This window comes from Hyperoodon ampullatus, assembly GCF_949752795.1.
Source record: "Hyperoodon ampullatus genome assembly, chromosome: 4".
NCBI lineage: Eukaryota > Metazoa > Chordata > Mammalia > Artiodactyla > Ziphiidae > Hyperoodon > Hyperoodon ampullatus.
In genome coordinates, this window is record NC_136917.1 from 116,398,472 (window position 1) to 116,417,699 (window position 19,228).

The 19,228-nt window shown below is 38.4% G+C and overlaps 1 protein-coding gene across 2 annotated transcripts in view; it reads left to right on the plus strand.

Moving 5' to 3' along the window:
• CERT1 (ceramide transporter 1) overlaps positions 1–19,228 on the plus strand; it is a gene marked incomplete at its 5' end in the record, with an annotated part of 128,934 nt that overhangs the window by 19,867 nt on the left and 89,839 nt on the right. The gene's annotated exons all lie outside the window — the stretch shown is intronic.

The window sequence follows — 19,228 nt, forward strand, 5'->3', positions numbered from 1 at the left end:
CTTCACTCTCAGGGCAGGAGGTTGCTGTAGTCTTTTCTAGAGAATCCAACCAGCTCAAGAGGAAAGACCTAATGATAGCGTTAGAGCTTCCCCAACAAAGTAGACCAACTACATTATCCCACAGTGAAGCCCATCTTTGACTAAACTATCCATGACCTTACAGCTTCCCATCAGTTTTTAGATCCCCCACTTTTCAAAATGAGCAGTCAACAACTACCAGACATGTGAGGAAAGTTTTCAGTATGAAAGAGATCAAGAGAATAAATGCAGTACTAGGCAACAAATTACTCAAATATTCCACAAAAATAAGAAAATTTGTTAGTATTCTCAAAAGAGCTAAGAGTATTTGGAATCATTAAATCAAAAAGTATACTATTGGGACTTCCCTGGTGGTGCAGTAGTTAAGAATCCGCCTGCCAATGCAGGGGACATGGGTTCGATCCCTTGTCCAGGAAGATCCCACATGCCGCGGAGCAACTAAGCCGTGTGCCACAACTACTGAGCCTGTGCTCTGGAGCCCACGAACCACAACTACTGAGCCTGCACACCACAACTTCTGAAGCCCGCGTGCCTAAGAGCCCGTGCTCCACAACTAGAGAAGCCACCGCAGTGAGAAGCCTGCGCACCACAACGAAGAGTAGCCCCTGCTTGCCGCAACTAGAGAAAGCCCACCATGTGCAGCAACAAAGAGCCAACGCAACCAAAAAAAAAAATTTTTTTTTTAAGTATACTATAGGGCTTCCCTGGTGGCACAGTGGTTGAGAGTCCGCCTGCCGATGCAGGGGACACGGGTTCGTGCCCTGGTCCAGGAGGATCCCACATGCCGCGGAGCGGCTGGGCCCGTGAGCCATGGCCGCTGAGCCTGCGTGTCTGGAGCCTGTGCTCCACAACGGGAGAGGCCACAACAGTGAGAGGCCCGCGTACCGCAAAAAAAAAAGAAAAAAGTATACTATAAAAAAGGAAGAAGAGTGTATGCATCCTTTTGAATTATGGTTGCACGCTGATATTCATTGCAGCACTATTTACAATAGCCAGGACATGGAAGCAGTCTAAATGTCCTTCACTAGAGGAATGGATAAAGAAGATGTGGTACATATATACAATGGAATATTACTCAGCCATAAAAAGGAACAAAATAGTGACATTTACAGAGATGTGGATGGACCTAGAGACTGTCAGAGTGAAGTAAGTCTGAAAGAGAAAAACAAATATCATATGATATCACCTGTATGTAGAATCTAGAAAAATGGTAGAGATGAGCTTATTTGCAAAGTAGAAATAGAGTCACAGATGTAGAGAACAAACTTATGTTACCCAGGGGAAAAGGGGGGATGGGATGAATTGGGAGATTGGGATTGACATATATACACTACTATGTATAAAATAGATAACTAATGAGAACCTAGTGTATATAGCACAGGGAACTCTACTCAATGCTGTGTGGTGACCTAAATGGGAAGGAAATCTAAAAAAGAGTGGATATATGTATACGTATGACTGATTTACTTTGCTGTATAGAAAGAAACGAACAAAACATTGTAAAGCAACTATACACCAATAAAAATTAATAATAAAAAAAAAAGTTAAGAAGTTCTCACAGATACAGAGAACAGACTTGTGGTTGCCTCCAAGGAGGGCGGGGGTGGAGGCATGGATTGAGAGTTTGGGATTAGCAGATGCAAACTATTATATAGAATGGATTAACAACCAGGTCCTACCATATAGCGTAGGTAACTATATTCAGTATCCTGTAATAAACCATAATGGAAAAGAATATGAAAAAGAATATGTGTATATATATACACGCACACACATACATGTATAACTGAATCACTGCTGTACAGCAGGAATTAACAGATTGTAAATCAACTATACTTCAATAGAATAAATTTTTTAAAAAAGAAAGGATAAAAAAGAGCTCTTAGAAATTATAAATATGGTTGCAGTGATGGAAAAGAATTGGAAGGGTCAGAAGGTAGAATTACAGACATTTCCCAAAAAAATAGAAAAAAGAAAAAAAGTGAACAGGAGAAAAGACAAAATTAAAGGAATCATCCAAGAGTTTTGAGATTTGAACAATGGGAGCTTCAGGAAGAGAGAACAGAGAAGAAAGGAATCATCAATGCAAGAATGTAAGAAAAATTTATGGAAATAAGAGGACATGAGTTTTCACACTGAAAGGGCCAAGGAGAGGCCAACATAACAGATGGGAAAAAAAAATCATAAAAGAAACATTTTGAGGTGAGTCAGACTACTGAGAAGAAAGAAGATCCTGAATGCTTCAGAGGGAAAAAAAACAGATCACAGCAAAGGATAAGGATTCAAAGTAACTGTGGACTTCTCAAGAACAACCCTGGAAGCTAAAATGCAATAGGCCATGCCTTCCTTCTTCTGAAGAAATATTTTCGACCCTGAATTCTGTATCCAGCCAAACCACTAAGGAAGTATAAAGGCAGGTAAAAGCATTTTAAAATATGAAGGTCTTAAAAAATTTACTTCTTGTGTGTGTGTGTGTGTTTTTTTTTTTGACGTACGCGGGCCTCTCACTGTTGTGGCCTCTCCCATTGCGGAGCACAGGCGCCGGATGCGCAGGCTCAGCGGCCATGGCTCACAGGCCCAGCCGCTCCGTGGCATGTGGGATCTTCCCGGACCGGGGCACGAACCGGCGTCCCCTGCATCGGCAGGCGGGCTCTCAACCACTGCGCCACCAGGGAAGCCCTCTGGTGGTTTTTTTTTAACGTTTTATTTTAGAGATACATAATTAGATCTCTAAAGATGGAGTGCTATGTTTTTGCTTCAGAATAATGCATTTAGTGAGGTGTGAATTTGTGAGGGTATAGAGGAAACAAGAATGACTACGAGTTAATAACTGTTGAAGCTGAATAGTGGTATGTGAGGGTCGTTCTTTATTTTTGCATATGTTTGAAAATTCTCATAATAAGTAAGAAACACACATTTTACATTCTTCTGGAAAATGTGCCATTTCAAAACAAGGAAGTGGGCTTCCCTGGTGGCGCAATGGTTGGGAGTCCGCCTGCCGGTGCAAGGGACGCGGGTTCGTGCCCCGGTCCGGGAAGATCCCACATGCCGCGGAGCGGCTGGGCCTGTGAGCCATGGCCGCTGGGCCTGCGCAGCCGGAGCCTGTGCTCCGCAACGGGAGAAGCCACAACAGTGAGAAGCCTGCGTACCGCAAAAAAACAAACAAACAAAAAAACAAGTATTAAATAAGAGGAACACAGGCAGAGGATGTTGTTCTCAAAGTGTGATATCCAGGCCAGTAGCATCAGTATCAGCTGTGGACTTGTTAGAAATACAAATTCTCAGGCCCCACTTCAGACCTAATGAATAAGCTCTGGTTATGAGGTCCAGCATTCTGTCGTAGCAGACCCTCCAGATGATTCTGATGCGTGCTAAAGTTTAGAACCACTCTCCTAAAGCAAGAAGGCTAGCTGTGCTCAAGAAGAGAATGGACATGACTGGTGATTTATTCCATCTAATTTTCTTAAGTGCTTCATCACTGGACTTTGATAGTTGATCTGACATTTAGATCAATCAAGTGGTTATGTATAAGGGCAGAGAAATTGCTATTAGTTGTGCTATTATTGCTAGCAATCTGAATGTGTGTAAAAGGTTCAGACTTTGGGAAACTGTTAAGGTTAGCGATTGTCTCAGAAATGGAATAGTTAGTTATAAGGAGAAGAGATGAACATTCTCTACACCAGCCTGGCTGTTTGTCTAACTGGCACCTTTACATTCTCTGCTAACATTGCCCATTGAATTCTGTGTTTACCTAGAATAAAATGTCTTTTTCCCCCTCCATTATCAAACACCTGTCTTTCCTCTGGGCTCAGTCTAAACCACAACTTTTCAAAGAACTGCTCCTCGTCTTTTTGTCTTAACTATAAGATTTTTAGAAAAGAAACATGGACTGAGTGGCAGTTATGTGGTAAGCATTGTGCTAGGTATTTTGCACATCAACTCCTTTGGTAGTCATAATACTCTCCTTATACATAACCAAATAAATATTACCTTATACTGTATATTTAACCTTTTCATATATGTGCTTTTATCTTTTTTTGTGCCTTTGATTCTTATTATAGGAGAAATAGTAATTGCCCACTCCTGTTTCCAGGTGGAAGGATTTCCATTAGCCCAGTGGTTCCCAAACATTAAGTGTTCATCTAGAATCATCTAGAAGGCTTGTTAAAAACAGATTCTTGGGCTTCCCTGGTGGCGCAGTGGTTGAGAGTCTGCCTGCCGATGCAGGGTACATGGGTTCGTGCCCCGGTCCGGGAAGATCCCACATGCCATGGAGCGGCTAAGCCCATGAGCCATGGCCGCTGAGCCTGCGCATCCAGAGCCTGTGCCCCACAACGGGAGAGGCCACAACAGTGAGAGGCCCGCGTACCGCAAAAAAAAAAAAAAAAACAGATTCCTGTTGTATTTGCAAATTCTATGAAAAAGTAAATTTGTTTTGGAAGAGACATGAATATTTTCAAGTTATTAAGTTGTTATTACTATTTAGAAGACTTGGAAAGAATCAGTTTTCAGAGCTAAGTTAAGGTCATTAAAATGTACTTTGATCGTAAAGCAGTCACAATCAAATAAATTGTGGTAAAGTTTTGTAATATACCAGTAGTGTTACCATTACAAACATATAATGTATTTGGGACTCTGCCATCACATTATTTTGAACAGAAGTTCCTTTACGGGATTATGATTTCTAGTGTCTAGCATAATGCCTTTATTAAAGCCTGTCAGTTGAATAAGAGCAAATCTTTGTATTTCTGTTATGGATTTGACTTTCATAAACTGTTAGATGTTATTCAGAATTATTGAAGAAGATGACTGGAGCTAAATAAAGTTATTTTTGGCCAAGATATATTTTAGGTAGAGTGCAACATATCAAAAGATGTTTATTTATATTAATTTACTTACTATGAAATAGTATAGTTTTATCATAATAGGAAGTGTGCATGGATGCAAAAGTTTGCTTTTTATGATTCTTGGGACAGGTTCTTTTTTTAGTTGTAGACCATTACCAATAAAATTCCATTACAAGTCCACAAGGGATTTGCAAACATGGTGGGAAAGGATTACAACTTTATTTTCACTAACTTTTAAGTGAAATTTAGCATTTTCTTTAATTATTAATGTAGACAAAAATCACAGTAATATTGCCAGTATCTGTGACTTTTTTACCAACAGAAATTACAGATAGTGTCACATGGCATTATGTGTATTACAGATATCTCAAAATATCACTATCAGTACCTATCACTAGATATTAATTTAAATATAATGTGTCACAAATGCAAGCCACATGTGTAATTAAAAACTTTCTAGTAGCCACATTAAGAATGATTAATTTATTATATTTTATTTAACTTTATATATCCAAAATATTATCATCCTAATTTATAGTCATAAAAATTATTACTGAGATGTTTTGTTTTATGCCAAGTCTTCAAAATCCAGTGTGTATTTTCACTTACAACACATCTCAGTTCAAATTTGTCACACATGGCTAATGACTACTGTATTGGACAGCACACATGTTAAAGCATATTAAAAATGAAGAAATTGGGGGCTGCCTGGTTCATGGTCTAGCCTTTATTTGAGGGTAAAAATTGAAAGGGTTTTGTTTATTCAGAAATTCTCAAAATTGTGGTAAAAATAAGAGACAAACTACCCAGAGGGTATATCAAGTCAATATGTTAAATGAAAAAAGTTGAAATGAATAATGAATACTTATAATTCGCTTTCCTATATATTTTCCTGAAGATTTGCAAATTAGGTTTACAAATAAAAACAGAAGAAATCTTGGGGAAGATAATATGCAGTTAGGGGCCATGAAGTTAATCAGAGTGACTTTGCCTGGGAATCTGTTATCAGGGTCTGCTCCTTTAAACTAACATGTATTTGTAAGAAAGTTTTGTTATTTTAACATCTTTTATTGTAGGGTAATCTGGGAAGGTTTCTCTGGCAAAGTATTACTGTATTTTAGTGAGTTTGATGCCACTAAATTTACGATGCACCATTATTTTATATGCCACGTTGCCAATTCTAGTTGATATCAGTTGTAAGATTTGTCCTTATTTCAGAGATTTTAAAAGGGGGTAGTTTTTATAATGGGTGAAATGGGGTATTTGAATAGAAAATTCAAGGAGGAAAAGGAATAAGGGGATAGGTGACTGGGAAAGGAGCAGCAGTTGTAAAGGCCCTCCTGGGCCACCTGAAGGAATTCTATGGAGGCCTGTATGGCTGGAGTGGAGTAGACAAGGGGGAAAGTAGTAGGAAAAGAAGGCAGAGAGGTTGTGGGACCTGACCATGTAGAGCCTTGTAGGTCATCATAAGTCCTTTGGCTTTCATGCTGAGTGACATGGGAAGTTATTGGAGGCTTGAGCAGAGGAGTGATTTGATCCTTGTAACAGGATCACTTTTGGCTGCTGTGTTAAGAATAAATTGTAGGAGGCAGGAATGGAAGCAGGAAAATAAAATCAGGCAGCTGTAGGAGGCTATTGCAGGTAATCCAGTTGAGAGACAATGTTGGCTTGGACCAGAGTAGCATTGGTGAAGATTATGAGAAATGGTTGGATTCCAGATTTATTTTGAAGGTAGAGCAGACAAGATTTGCAGATTTGCTGATGGATTCCTTATGAGGTGTGAGGAAAATGAGGAGTCAGATGACTTCAGGTCTAAGCAACTAGTAGTTACCATTTACAGAAACATGGAAGGAAGCCTGCAAGAGGAGAAGTTTAGGGAGGCGCATCAGCTGATCAGTTTTGGATATGTTGAGCTGCCTCTTAGGCACTGAAGAGAAGATGGAGGAGGCAATTAACTAAAAGTCAAGATATCAGGGAAGAGGGCCTATTTGGAGTTACAAGTTGTATATGTTTGTGTGTGCATGGATGTGCGTGTATGATGTGTGTGTGTGTGTGTGTGTGTGTGTGTAAATTTATCTTTTGGTCCTCACATTATTGATTTCTTCAGAATTCCTTTTTTTTTTCCCCCTGGCGTGTTTAGTCTTTGATTTTAATGTTAGAAGTTTTCTCAAATATTTGATGACATTGGTTCTCCTTAACAGTGAGATGTAAGGAGAGATTAAGCAGCTGGCTGTCCGCATAGTTCAGGGAGATCAGCTCAGTGCTATGAGACCACCTAGAGGGGTGGGATAGGGAGGGTGGGAGGGAGACACCAGAGGGAGGAGATATGTATATGTATAGCTGATTCACTTTGTTGTAAAGCAGAAAATAACACACCATTGTAAAACAATTATATTCCAATAAAGATGTTAAAAAAAAAAGCAGCTGGCTATCAGAGGGGACTGTTGTGAGTAGAGAAAGGGTAGAGTTGACTACTGGTATCTTTTTATGTAACCTTTATTTTGAAATAATTTCATACGGAAAGGTTGTAAGAGTAATGTAGATAACTCCCATAAACACCTAGATTCACCAGTATTTTAACATTACAACATTTCTTTCATCATTCTTTCCCTCTACACACATACACACGCACACACACTTTTTTCTGGGTCATTTAAGAATACATTGCATACATCATGCTTCTTTTCCCCTTAATACTTTAGTGTGTAATTTCCAAAAGAAAAGATATGCTCTTACTAAGTATGTAACTTGGCTATCAAATTCAGGAAGTTTTATATAATACCTTTTTCTAATTTACAGTCTACATTTATCACTTGTTCCAACAGTTTCCTTTATAGCATATTTTTTCCTTTCAGTACAGAATCCAGTCCAGAGTATATATTGCATTTAGTTGTCATGTCTCTTGGTTTATTTTAATCTGGAGCAGTTCCTTAGCCTTTCTTTGTCTGGCATGACTCTCATATTTTTGAAAAATACAGGCCAGTTATTTCATAGAATGTTATTCATTTGGGGTTTATCTTATAGTTTTTCATGATCAGATTCAGGTTGTGCATCCCTGGCAAAATAACTACTAAAATGATGTGATGTCCTTCTCAGGGTATCACATCAGAGGCACATGTTTCTGTTTGCCTCTCATATGTGATGTTAATTTCAATCATCCAGTCAAGGGATTGTCCAGTTTTTCTGTTTATAGTGACTGTTTTTCTCCTTGAAATTAGAATGTAAGCTCCCTGGGAAGACATTTTAAGACCATGTAAAAATCCTGTTCTTCATCAGAATTTTCCCTTTTTGATTTAGTGACCATTTATGATGCCTGCCCCACCCAATCGTTACTATAATGATTGCAAAATGGAGATCTTCCAGCTCTATAAACCTCTTCCACATTTATCAGTCAGCATTCTACTATTTTGTTTTTGTTTTTTAAAAACCCTCTTTTTTTGTCCTATTTGTTAATAGAATGGACTCATATATTCCTGAATTATTCAGTGAGCTACTGAATTATTCAATCCACTGCTGTACTTATGTATTTTGATGATCAAATTGCTCTTGATTTGGCTAATTGAAGTCCCTTAGAGTTGGTTCTTTGGTCCTTTTGACATTCCCCCCATGACCACCTCCCCATCTCCAAAAGTACTTCCTTACCTTTAGGCTCAAGATTTTCCAAGTTCATTGTGTACCTTACCTGTTCCAGTCCTGGAATCAGCCATCTCTCTGGAAGCCTTGATTGCTTTGGGTAGGCAATGGTATCAGATTGGGGTGGGAGTGGGGGTCTTATTATTCAGTATAGACTGCCTTAATCTTCCTTCCTGTTTTAAATATTACACCCTTTTTTTCAGCTTTCCTTGATCGCCGTTAGTTTAAGGGTTCCTTTAGTTCAACATGCCCAAATAGAAAACCTCTAATCTTCTGCTAGAGGGATAATTTGACTACTTTTAGAGATGGTATCTAGGCAGACTAATTGTTTCTTTCTTATAATCAGTCTTTCTGTTTGTAGCTTCAGAGGAACCTGGAGCTCCAAATTACTGATTCTCATTCTTTTATTCTTTCTGTGCTTCTGTGGCACAAATAAGCTTGCTACTTAGCCTGTCCTCCCCCACCGCTGTACACTTAGATGAGGCTGGTTCAGGGAGTTCTAAAAGAATATGGAGACCGGAACTGACTGCCACTGCCAGAGCTAAGGACCTTTGGTGGGCAGCTGTTGAGGGGAAGCAGTAGACAAAGAAAAGCACATGTTTTTTCTACCTTCTTCCTGGCTGCCAGACTCCGTCTAGCATATTGCCCATATTGGGAGAACCTAACAAAGGAGGCTAGCAGGGGAGAAATGTAGTTTGCAGCATCCCAGTCCAGTAGCACAAAACAGTATAGAAGGGTGGATTTAAAAAAACAATAGGCTAGGGCTTCCCTGGTGGCGCAGTGGTTGAGGGTCCTCCTGCCGATGCAGGGGACACCGGTTCGTGCCCCGGTCTGGGAGGATCCCACATGCCTCAGAGCGGCTAGGCCCGTGAGCCATGGCCGCTGAGCCTGTGCATCCGGAGCCTGTGCTCCGCAGCGGGAGAGGCCACAACAGTGAGAGGCCCGCGTACCACAAAAAAAAAAAAAAAAAAGGTTAATAAGTGGCATGCTCTTTCAAAATCTCCTCTCTGCTTTTGAAGAATGCCCTACCATGAGTCAGAGTAGGTTTCCCACATGAATCTGCAAAAGCCTGATACTCAGTTTTCCCTCCCACCCCAGTATCCCTCCACCCCCTGAACTCCCCTTAGTTAATATGGACATATGAATTAGGCTGAACCAATCAGACTGCTGTTACACTACCTTCCCTTACACCCACCCGTCCTTGTCTCCCTTAGCTCTACCTTGATTGTGGAGCAGAATCATATGGAGAAGCAGAGACAAGTTTTTCTTCTGATGATGCTGGCAGCTGCAGCATCCAGTCTGTGGTGGCAGCAGTGCCAGTAGTGGCTCACAAGGTCCTGAAGAGGACGCAGCCCTGTATATATAGCTGGCACCCACAGTGCAGTCTAACTGGGGTTCTCTTGCCTAATCTCCCCTGGTTCCTTCCCATTTCTGATCTCATTTATTCATATTTCTTAACAATGTAAGTTGCCTGATAACCTTCTAAATAAATTCCTTTGCTTCTTGAGTGAGTAAGAATCATTTTCTGTTGCTTATAATTTAGAGTACTGATTGATGTATTTTGTTTGAATCTGATAGGATTTGACTATTTCCTTGTTAAAGAAGATTTAACATTTAGTCATTTAGTATTTATTTGTAAAAAAGAGTTAGATGCTCTGCTTGGATAATTTAAAGTCTTTGATTTTAATTTCAGTGTTGGACAGATTATTTGGCAATGAGTAGAATAAGTGTCAAATCTTCATTATAGTGGTGGCACTGGGTGGCTAAAACTTCAACAGGAAAACCAGGCAGCATCTTTCACCAGCAGAACCTGGGAAAGGTACCTGGTACAACCAGGGCTGCTGGAGGATGAGGGAACCCCACAAAAGAGAAGCCAAGAAGGGGAACTCAAAATTGTGTGTATAAACTCTGCCCAAGTCTCTGGCTGACTCCTGAACCATGCATGCGTGAGGCAGTTGGAAAGCAGTCTGAAGTGTTACCTGAGTCACTGCTACCATGGCAGAGACTTGGAGCTAAAACTCCTTTAAAGAAAACTGCCATTTTTTTAGCTGTAAGGACCAAAAGGGGCCCAGTTAATAAAATAATCTGGAAAAATAGAGCCAAAGAAGGGGAACCCCAGATTCTGAGTATAACACTCTGCCCAAATTTGTACCTGACCCCTCAGCAATGTGTATGCAGGCAGGACTGAAAGCTTTCTGAAATGTTGCCTGCTAAAACAAAAACAGTATTTTTCAGAGTAATATAACAGAATCCAGAGTTCACAACCTAACATTCGCAATGTCCAAGATCAACTCAAAATTACTCAACATACAAAGAGCCAGGAAATTGCAGCACGTTCTCAAGGGAAAAGACATGAAGGAATGCAAAGTTCAAGATGAATTAGATGTTGGAATTATCTGACAAAGATTTTAAAGTAGCTTTTATATAATTATTTGAGGTAAAAGAAAATATGCTTATAATGAATGAAAAGGTAAGCAGTTTCAGCAGAGACAAAGAAAATATATAAAAGAACCAATGGGACTTTTAGAACTGAAAAGAATGATATCTCAAATGAAAAACATTCACTGTATAGGATTTATAGTAGATAAAGATAACAGAAAATCAGGATTTTGAATTTAGAGCAAAAGAAGTCATTCTTATTAGTAGAGGTTTTGAGGTTTTTGTGTTTGTTTTTAAATGAACAGAACCTTAGGGATCTCTGGGGCAATTTCTAATTAAACGGGTTTTAACGAGTCTCAAGAGGGAGAAAAGAGGGTAAAAAACTTTTTGAAGAAATTATAGTAAAAAGCTTACCAAATTTGGTGAAAAATATAAATTTACAGATTCAAGAAGCTTAACAAACGCAAAACAGCATAATCTTAGTAATCATAGTCAAACTGTAAAAACCAAAGTTAAAAAATTTTGCAAGTAGCCAGAGAGGAATAACACATATATTGGGGGAGAGTGATTCAAATTACCATACACTTCTCATTAGAAACTATAGAGGCTAGAAGATACAACATGTTGAAAGAAAAAACTTTCCATTCAGAATTCTGTATTCAATGAAAATATCCTTTAAAAATGAAATAAAGATGTTTTCAGAGAAAGGAAAATTAAGAGAACCTGTTGTGGGCGGACCTGCATTACAAGAAATGCTGAAGGAAGTTTTTCATACTGAAGGGAAATACACCAAAGGCAAACTCAGATCTTTAGGAACTAATGAAGAGCACCAGAATAAATAAATATATGGGTAAATATAGGATTATATTTTTCCCTCTTAATGCTTTTAAGATACAAAAAATGTGAATAAACCAATGTCTAAAAAATCTGAATTTGTTGATTCCCCCCCACCAAGAAAACACACCCATATAATTTCACCAGTATATTCTTTTCATATGTTCAAAGAAATAATCCCAATCTTTACAAACTCTTTACAACATACATTATGTGGGCAGCATAACCATGACACCTAGGCTTGTCAAAGACAACGCAAGAATATAGAATTACAGCCCTGTATCTCTGGTAGACATAAATACTCTATTCCTTTACAAAATATTAGCAAATCAAATCCAATAGTATATAAAAAGGACGAAGTGGGGTTTATTTCAGACATGGAAGGTTAATATAATTTTATTAAATCAGTCATTTTAACTCACTGTGTTAACAAACTAAAGACAAAAATTCATAACAAATTTCGGTAGAGGGAGACAGACAAGAAAAGAGAACTGTTTGACAAAATTCAATACTCCTTTAGATTGAAAATAAAAATTCTTAGGGAACTAGAAATAGAAATAACATCAACCTAATGAAGGGCATCCACAAAAACCCACAGCTGACATCATGCTTAATGGTGATATATTATGCCTTTCCCCTAAGATTAGAGATAGGGCAAGGATGTCTGCCCTTACCACTTCTGTTTAACATTGTATTGGACATCCTGGTCATTTCAGTAAGGGAAGAAAAAAGATATAAAAGAGCATAAAGGTCAGAAATGCTGAAGTAAAACTATTTGCAGATGACATCATTGTTCTATAGATCAGTGGTCCCCAACCTTTTTTGCACCAGGGACAGGTTTCGTGGAGGACAATTTTTCCATGGATGGGAGGGAGGGGAGGATGGTTTCGAGATGATTCAAGCCCATTACATTTATTATGCACTTTATTTCTGTTCTTATTACATTGTAATATGTAATGAAATAACTATATAACTCACCATAATGCAGAATCAGTGTGAGCCCTGAGCTTGTTTTCACTTGCCACTCACTGATGGGGTTTTGATAAGAGTCTGCAGGCAATTGATTTATTATGGTCTCTGTGCAGTCAGACCTCTCTGTTGATGATAATCTGTATTTGCAGCGGCTTCCCTGTGCCAGCATCACTGCCTCAGCTCCCCCTCAGATCATCAGGCATTAGATTCTCATAAGGAGTGCGCAGCCTAGATCCCTCGCATGTGCAGTTCATGGTAGGGTTTGCGATCCTATGAGAATCTAAGGCCACCACTGATCTGACAGGAGGCGGAGCTCAGGCGGTAATGCGAGTGATGGGGAGCAGCTGTAAATACAGATGAAGCTTTGCTCACTTGCCCGCCCCTCGCCTCCTGCTGTGCAGCCCAGTTTCTAACAGGCCAAGGACTGGTATCAGTCCGTGGCCCAGGGGTTGGGGACCCCTGCTGTAGATTCCTTCAGATTTATTAGGCAAACAGCTTTTAGAACTACTGTGTGAATTTTGCAAGATTGTAGAATATAAGGTTAATATATGATTATGAAATGTGTTATCATATGCTATAAGCAAACTGAATTTTTAAAGCAATTTCACATACAGTAGCATAAAAAATACTTTAGGAATCAGTCTAACATTGTATACTGTACTTTGTACACTGTAAACTGCAAACTATGTGAGCTTGTCAAGATAAAGAAGACCTAAATAATTGGAGAGATATTATGTCCATAGATTAGAAGGCTCAGCATTAAGATATCACATCTTACCATATTAATCTATAGAAAATCTAAGATATTAATGCAATTGGTACTAAAATTTGTCTGGAAATATATATTATGTAATGCAAACTGCCTAGGCTAGCCAAAGCAATTTTTAAAGAATTTGAGGACTTAACACTACATGATTTCAAGACTCACTATTAAGCAACAATAATCAAAACAGTGTTATTGGAGTAAGAATAGTCATTTAGATCAATGGAACAGAATAGAGATTCCATAATTAAGCCAAGCAAGGATGTGGAGTAACTAGACTTTGATAGACTGCTGGTGAGAATGTAAAATGGTGCAGCTACTTTTGGCATTTCCTTAAAGTTAATTGTATACCTATTTTATGAGTCAGCCAGCCCATTCCTAGGTCAAAAGAGGAGAAAATTTATGCCCAAAGACATGAATTTTCACAAAAAATTTATTCACAATTCCAAAACCTGTAAATAGTTGTCCAACAACAGGTGTGAATGAATAAGTAGAATATGTTACATCCAGCATAATTTACTCAGCAATAAAAAGAATGAGCTATAAGACAGCAGCAATATGAATGAATCTCAAAATTGTTGTACTGAGTAAAAACAGTATATACTATCTGATTCAATTTATATAAATTTAGAAAAAATGAAAACTAATATACAGTGAAAGAAAGCAGATCTTTGGTTTCTGGAAGCTGGTGACAGAGGAAGAGATGTTCTGCAGACAAGCATGAGAAATCCTTGGGGGGTTCTGGAAGTGAAAACATTTCCATCTTGACTGTGGCAGTGATTTCATGGTTATATACAAGTGAAAAAACCATTGAATTGTACTGTTTTTTAATTAGTTAATTAATTTATTTTCTGGCCATGCCGCGTGGCATGTAGCATCTTAGTTCCCCAACCAGGGATCAGACCCGCGCCCCCTGCATTGGGATCGTGGAGTCTTAACCACCGGACTACCAGGGAAGTCCTGAATTGTACACTTTAAATGGAAAAGTTTATTGTACATTAATTATATGCCAACAAAGTTTATTAAGAATTTGGTTGACTTTCTTTGAATTTCTAGCTAAATCTTCCTACACTCTCTCCACTGAGTTTAACTTTTTAGATAATCTTTTCATTCTACTTTTCTCCCACTAGAGAAATCCTTTCTAAAGCATCCTGTTATACTGTTCTAATCTAGACTTTTCTGTCTTCTGCATAATTCTGCTGCTGGCATTTTCCTTAATGTCCTCCTGGGAAGTCCCTTTGCTGCTTCTTTTCCTGGATCTCAATTGCCTCTTACTTCTCTTGGTTACTCCTTCATTTTGGTGAAGCATATCTTCCAGTTCTGAAAGGTAATTATTTCTTCATCTTCACGGTTTAGAATTTTCATACTGATTAAGGGCCTGAGTAGGAAACCCTTAAATATTATTACTATATTATTACTATTTTTTTATTATTATTACTATTTTCTCTTGGATTACTTAGTTTTCCTATAGAAGGAAATACAGGAATCTTCCTTACAGGCAGAAGGAGACAGAATGAGCAAGCATGGGTGCAAGCCTTCTGGGAGTCAAGTAAGGGGAGGAATCCTTTAATATGAACACTTTTCCTTAACTGCTTTTTTTCCTTTCCTCCTGCTGTGGAGGAATGTCCCTTCTTCTTATACCTAATATCATCTCTCTGAGAGGTGGGGCCTCTAATGTTACTGCACAGAGGGATGGGCAAGTGGGGTTCCAGGGGTCTAGTTGCACCTTTTAATGACTTTTGATCAGTTCTGTTTTCAGCTCTCCCCATGCCTTTATCTTGAGGACCACTTGATGCCTCCAATACAAATTGGCTTCTTTTGTCTTCTTTTCCCTTGTAGATGTTTACTTTTCAGCATTTTCAGGCCTGCTAATAAGTCAGTTATCACATTCCAACTTTAAATTTTGTTGGTAACTTTTTTTCTTCTTCTTCTTTGTGGATTTATGCCTCTTTTGTTCCTATAAGATTATTTTAATAGATAGTGGATGTTGTGACATATGTTAAAGCCTTAATTCTCACTGTGATGGTAATTTGGAGGTGAGGCCTTTGGGACATAATTGGGTTTAGATGAGGTCATGAGAGTAAAGCCCCCATGGTGAAACTGGTGCCTTTATGAGGGAATGAAGAGACCAGAGAGCTCTCTCTCCTCCATATGAGGACATACCTAGAAGGTAGCCATCTGTAAACCAGGAAGAGGGCCCTCACTGAGTGAGTGCCCTCCCACGCTGACACCCTGATCTTGGACTTCCAACCTCCAGAACTGTGAGAAATTTCTGTTGTTAAAGCTACCCAGTCTATGGTATTTTTCTAATAGTGGCCGTAAGAACTAACAAGACAGACAAAGAATGGATATAAATGCCATTTCACCTTTTGGTATATTTTTCGTCCTTAACAGTGAATGTTGACACGATAAAGGATGAGGCCCACCTACATTTTCCTTTATGTAGTTGGCTTTCTTGCATAGCATGCATTCTCATTTTCAGTGGGGGCTGATACTTGGTTCTTGGGAAAGTGAAATAATCTTAGATATTACAATATCTCAGTGGCCCTCCAGGAAGAACCTACTGGACAAAATCTTAATTCTTACTGTTTAATTTTTCTCACTAAAGAGAATTTATTTTTCTTGGGGTGGGGGCTGATAATGCAAAAAGCTTGAGAAACATTGTTCCTATAGCATTTTCTTTATTCTTAAATAAACTAATTTCACAGAATAAGTCTTCAGATTGATTTTTCCTGGGTATAGTATGTCTGATCTGTAACTTGAATATTTTATTAAAAGAAAAGATAGGGCTTCCCTGGTGGCGCAGTGGTTGAGAGTCCGCCTGCCGATGCAGGGGACATGGGTTCGTGCCCCGGTCCGGGAGGATCCCACATGCCGCGGAGCGGCTGGGCCCGTGAGCCATGGCCACTGAGCCTGCGTGTCTGGAGCCTGTGCTCCGCAATGGGAGAGGCCACAACAGTGAGAGGCCCACGTACCACAAAAAAAAAAAAAAAAAAAAAAAAAAAAAAAAAAAAAAAAAAAGAAAAGATAGTATCCTTGAATTTTTTGTTACACTTGTTACATTTTCCCCTTTCAAAACACCAGTTAAATCATTTGCTTGACCTCCTTCTTCATTCATTATTATATTTCTTTCACTTTGTATTTTTCTCAGGTCTGTTCACCATGCCCCTTTTAGCTTTGTTTGCTTTTTATTGCTGCTTCTGATGTGGTTTCAACTCATTTCTTTTTTCTTAGCTCTACTAGCTTACTTTTTTCATTGCCTGCTGCTTTATCTCTTCCTTAAAGTTTATGGTTTGTTTTTTTTCCTGAAGATAGTTCATGTCATCTCTTACAATATACCACCTCTTGTGGTTTTCATCTACTTTTGGCCTTTATACCTTATTTGTTTCCTTCTAATAATCATCTGTCAGGGCTAGGACTAGGCTGAGACCAATGAGGGGCTAACCTCAGTTGTAAAATGTAAGAGAGCATCAAAAAACTGAGTAATCAAGGTAAATATTATTTTAATGCATATTTTTTGGAGTAATGCATAATGAACAAAACAATGAAATTCTAAATAAAGATCAGTTGTGTTTGAATGAAGCAGTCTATCTATAGTAGTTCCCCCACCCCACCCTTTATCAGCAGTTTTGATTTCTGCAGTTTTAGTTACCTTCAAGGTCTGAAAGTATTAAATGGAAGATTCCAGAAATAATTCATAAGTTTTAAATTGCATGTTATTTTGAGTAGCATAATGAAATCTCTTGCGGGCTGCTCTGTCCCTACCAGGGCGTGGCTCGTTCCTTTGTCCAGTATATCCATGCTGTATATACTTCCTGCTCATTAGTACCTGTATAGGAAAATACATAGTACAGTTGACCCTTGAACAACAAGGGCTTGAACTGCGCAGGTCCACTTATGCTCAGAATTTTTTCAATAGTAAATACTACTTACAGTACTACCCAATCCAAGAGTGGTTGAATCCAAGGTTGGTGAGCCCCAGATGCAGAGGACTGACTGTAAGACACTTGGGCTTTCTACTGTGCAGAGGGTCCACGTCCCTAATCGCAGTATTGTTCAAGGGTCAGCTGTATCTATAGGGTTTGGTACTATCCGTGGTTTCAGGTATCCACTGGGGGTCTTGGAATGTATTCCTCTTAGGTAAAGGGAGACTGTTGTATTATGTGTTTAAAGGGTGTGTGTGTGTGTGTTGAGACATGATGTAAGCTTTATTGTCTAGACTTTGATTTATCCCCCTAAACACACCTCAACAAATCTGTCATTTCTTTTGCCTTATAGACTTAGCTTCCTACACTTCTTCACTTTTTAGGGATTCAAGCCTTCTGTGTTATTCACAAACTCCCTATCACCTGAAAATTGGTACATCTCTCTTCTCTGCCACCTATCCCTCAGATTGTTGATGGTAGAAATGGCTACTTTATGTACACTTTCTGCCAACTCCATCTCTTTGAGCAGATATTGAGATACTGCATCTCATAAATGTATGACATTCAAATGAAATTTTCAAATTCTTTAATTCTAGATTTGTAGACTATCATTTTATTCCATTCCTATGTATAACTTTATCTATTAAAAGCTTAAAGTTCTCCATATATCGAAACTTTGAAACATAGAGAGAAGAAATCATAATTGATATACTTATCAGATTTAGTAATGGCAAAGTTTACTTATGTTGATTTCAGGTTTTATTAAGTCACTCACACCCAGAGAAGGCTTAATAGCAGGTTCCTGTTTTTAGGAATATTTAAAATGTGGCATTGGACTCTCTGGAAGATTGTGAGGAAATTTTGAAGGTATAAAAGCTGGAAAAAGTATTTGCTGGAGAAACTAGTAAATTTCTAATTATAGGCGGCCCTCCATATCCTCTGGCTCAGCATCTGCAGATAAGGAGGGCTGACTGTACTGAGCCATTTTATATAAGGGACTTAGGCATCTGAAATTTTGGTATCCGAGGGGAGTCCTTGAAACCGTCCCCTGCAAAAAACAAGGGACTACTGTTATATGTATTACTTCTTTTTATTTTCTAAAGCTTTAATGAGAATATTGAACATAATATAAAATATAAAACATTTTCAGGAATAGTCACTAGAAATATAATAATCATTATGAAGTAAAAGTTTAAAAACCTCTGTGCTTTTTAGAACAGTAGACTGATCAGATAAATTGTTTACTTAGTTCTTCAGATAGTATATATGCTTCCCTTCCTCCAAGAAGCTTTTCTCAATAACTGGATTCCATTCTTAAGATTTATGAATATTTGGCTTTCAGTTAAATTTATAGTCATTATATTTATGTGTTAAATGTTGTCTTTTATGTATTTCTGTGTTCATAATTATTGAAGCGGGGTATGCATTGTCTTGTTTTTTCCTTTTTCTTCTCTGTAGCACACTCTTATCTCTCACTGTAGTCCTAACTATGATGCCCAGCACATAGTGATTCAGAAAGTTTAACTTGTATCCTTTAGCGAGTCAGAACCGTAAATTGTTGTCTTAATCTTAAAAGAGAAATTGTTTCATAGGCTAAAGACATTGTGGAATTATCTCATATTGTTTTTGTTAAACTGATAAGGAATAAAAGATTGATGCTGTCAAAGGGGGGAAAGAGTAAACACAATATGTAGATTGTGTTCAGCAAATAAGTTTATTGTTACATTGACCAGAGAGGATTCTCTGTCCTCTAAGGCTAAGATTGTTCACAGGAGAGGAAATTGATTGTGCTTTATCCAGTAGAAGAGGTGGTATTTGTGAAATAGATCCTGTCA